Source organism: Pteropus alecto, unplaced genomic scaffold (genome assembly GCF_000325575.1).
Source record: "Pteropus alecto unplaced genomic scaffold, ASM32557v1 scaffold109, whole genome shotgun sequence".
Lineage (NCBI taxonomy): Eukaryota > Metazoa > Chordata > Mammalia > Chiroptera > Pteropodidae > Pteropus > Pteropus alecto.
Window position 1 is genome coordinate 7,518,698 of NW_006494608.1, and position 3,841 is coordinate 7,522,538.

At 33.6% G+C, this 3,841-nt stretch overlaps 1 pseudogene; it reads right to left on the minus strand.

Moving 5' to 3' along the window:
* Window positions 1-1,996: 1,996 nt before the first annotated feature.
* Window positions 1,997-2,114, minus strand: LOC112473619 (annotated as a pseudogene).
* Window positions 2,115-3,841: the final 1,727 nt, after the last annotated feature.

Sequence of the window (3,841 nt, forward strand, 5' to 3'; positions counted from 1 at the left end):
TTTTGGAATGTATTTCCGCTTTTTGTTTTCTCCTTTGACCAGGGTTGTTCAGAATCATGTTTTTTAACTTCTCCATATTTGTAAATTTTCCAGCTTTCTTCTTATACTTGACTTCCAATTTTATACCATTGTGGTTAGAAAAGATGTTCGATACGATTTCGATCTTAAATTTATTAAGATTTGTTTTCTGGCCTCACATGATCTATCCTAGAGCATGTTCTATGTGCACTTGAGAAGAATGTGTATTCTGCTGCTTTTGGATGGAATGTTCTATAAATGTTTGTTATGTCTAACTGGTCTAATGTGTTTTATAAGTTCAATGTTTCCTTATCGATTTTCTGTCTGGATGATATATCCATTGTTGAAAATGGGTATTGAAGTCCCCTACTATTCTTGTATTTCTGTCTATTCCTTTAGATCTTTTAATATTTGCTTAATATATTTAACTGCTCCTATTTTGGATGCAAAATATTTACAAATGTTACATCCTGTTGTTGAATTTACTCCTTTATCATTATATAATTATCTACTTGGTCTATTATTGAAGTTTTTGTATTAAAGTCTCATTATATTTTGTTTGATATAAGTATAGCTACCCCTGATCTCTTTGGTTTCTATTTGCATGGAATATCTTTATCCCTTTACTCTCAGCCTATGCGTATCCTTAAAGTTTAAGTCTCTCGTACACAGCATACAATTGGGTTTTATTTTTATACATTTAGCCACTTGATGTCTTTTAATTGGAGAATTTTTTCCATTTACATTTAAAGTAATTATGAGTATGGACTTATTGCCATTTTAATTCTTTTCTAGCTGTTTTGTAATTCTTTTGTTCTTTTCTTCTCTTGTTCTCTTCCTTTGTAATTTGATGACTTTCTGTTGTGGTTTGCTTAGATTCTTTCTCTTTTGTATATTTACTATAGGTTTTTGCTTTGTATAAAACATATTTATAATAATCTATTTTAAGCTGATAACAACTTAAGATTGGATGCATACAAAAGTGCTGAATTTTTACACCCCACATTTTATCTTTGATATCACAGTTTACATTTTTTATCTTGTTTATTCCTTAGAAAATCACCGTTATAATCATTTTTAATATTTTTGTCTTTTTGCCTTTATATAAACTTTGTATGTATTTATCATCGTTTACTCACAACCATTACAACATTAGAGTATTTTGAATTTAACTATATATTAACCTCTACTGGTGAGATCTATATTTTCAAATGTTTCCCTGTTACTACTTATCACTCCTTCATTTCAACTTGAAGAAATCTCTTTAACATTTCTCATAAGGCCAGTCTTGTGGTGATGACTCTTTCAGCTCTTGCTAGCCTAGAAAACACTATCTCTCCTTCAGTTCTGAAGGACAACTTTGGTAGGTAGTGTATTCTTAGTTGGTAGTTTTTTTACTTTCAACACTTGGAATATATCATACCACTCTCTTCTGGCCTGCAAAATTTCTGCTGAAAAATCTACTGGTAGCCTTATGCAAGTTCCCTTCTACGTAAAAAGTTGTTTTTCTCATGCTGCTTTTCAGATTCTCTCCTTGTCTTTAACTTTTTCTTAAATTAAGATTATTGAGGTAACATTGGTTAATACAATTATATAATTTTCAGGTGTACATTATAATTAGACATCTGTATATTCTATTGTGTATTTACCACCGAGGTCCAGTTTCCTTCAGCTATCTTATATTTGATCCCCTTTACCCACTTCACCCTACCCCTATCCCCCTATAATTGACCCCCTTTATCCTGTCTACCTCCTCCCTCTTCCCCTACCCCTTACCCTCTGATAACCACTAGTATATACTCCATGTCCATGAGTCTCTGTTTGTACTATTCATTTGTTGCTTTTAGGTTTATATCCCAAATATAAGTGATATCATGTGATTTTCAACTTTTTCTGTCTGGCTTATTTCGCTTAGCATGATTATCTCGAGGTCTATCCATGTTGTCGCAAATGGCAGTATTCCATTTTTTTTTTTTAACACCTACAGCACCTGGTATTCCTAGGTGGTCTCCCATCCAAGTACTAACCAGGCCCAACCTGCTTAGCTTCTGAAATCAGACGAGATCGGACACATTCAAGGTGGCATGGCTGTAGAAGCCGTATTTCATTTCTTCTTATGGCTGAGTAATATTCCATTGTATATATGTACCACGGCTTCTTTAGCCAATCATCTATCATAGGACACTTCAGTTGCTTCCATGTCCTGGCCACTGTGAATAATGCTGCTATGAACATTAGTGTACAAATATCTTTTTGGATATGAGTTTTCAAGTCTTTGGGGTAAATACCCAGTAGAGGGATTGCTGGATCATATGGTAGATCAATTCTTAGTTTTTTGAGGAACCTCCATACTGTTTTCCATAGTGGCTGTACCAATTTGTAGTCTCACCAGCAGTGTCTGAGGGTTCCTTTTTCTCTGCATCCTCTCCAGCATTTGTTATTAGTTGTCCTATTGATTATAGCTATTCTAACAGGTGTGAGATTGTACCTCACTGTGGTTTTGATTTGCATTTCCCAAATAGCTAGCAATATTTAGCATCTTTTCAAATATTTATTGGCCATTTGTATGTCCTCTAGGGAGAAGTGTCTGTTCAGATCTTCTGCCCATTTTTTGATTGCATCATTTGCTTTTTAATTGTTATTGAGTTGTATGAGTTTTTGTATATTTTGGATATTAGGCCTTTATCACAGGTGTTGCTTGCAAATGTATTTCCCCATTCAAATGGCTGTCTCTTTACCTTGTTGACGGTTTCTCTAACTAAGCAGAAGCTTTTTAGTTTGATGTAGTCCCATTCATTTATGTTAGCTTTTACTTCCTTTGCTTTTGAGGTCAAATTCATAAAATCTTCTTTAAGTCCAAGGTCCTTGAGTTTAGTTCCTATGTTTTCTTCTATGCATTTTATTGTTTCAGGTTCTTAATTCATTCTGAGTTGATTTTGGTGTGTGGTGATAGACAACAGTCTAGTTTCATTCTTTTGCAGGTGGCTTTTCAGTTTTCCCAGCACTATTTATTGAAGAGGCTTTCCTTTCTATACTGTATGTTTTTGGCTTTTTTGTTGAAAATTATTTGCCCATATAAATATGGGTTTACTTTTGGACTCTTGGTTCTGTTTCACTGGTCTGTGTGTCTGTGTTCTGTTTCACTGGTCTGTGTGTCTGCCAATACCATGCCATTTTGATTATTGTCGCTTTGTAGTATAATTTGAAGTCAAGCGGAGTGATGCCTCCAGCCTCATTCTTTTTTCTCGGGACAGCTTTGGCAATTCGGGGTCTTTCATACTTCCATACAAATCTGATGACTTTTTGGTTCTGTTTCTTTAAAAAATGCTGATGGGGTGTTGATGGGGATTGCATTAAATCTGTATAATGCTTTAGGTAATATGGTCATTTTAACTGTTGATTCTTCCAATCCAAGAACACGAAATATCTTTCCATTTCTTTGTATCTTCCTTGATTTCTTTTAATAGAGTCTTGTACTTTTCATTATATAGGTCCTTCATATGTTTTGTTAAATTTATTCCTAGATATTTTATTCTTTTTGTTGCAATTGCAAAAGGAATTATTTTTTCTACTTCCTTCAGTGACATTTCATAATTAGAGTATAGGAACACTATAGATTTTTGAACATTGATTTTGTATCCAGAGATTTTACCATATTTGCTTATTGTTTCTAGTAGTGTTCTTGTGGAGTCTTTAGGATTTTCTATATAGAGAATCATCCACAAATAGTGACAGTTTGAAATCTTCATATTCTATTTGGAATCCTTTTATATCTTTCTCTTGTCTGATTGCACACACTAGGACATCCAATGTTAGATAGAAT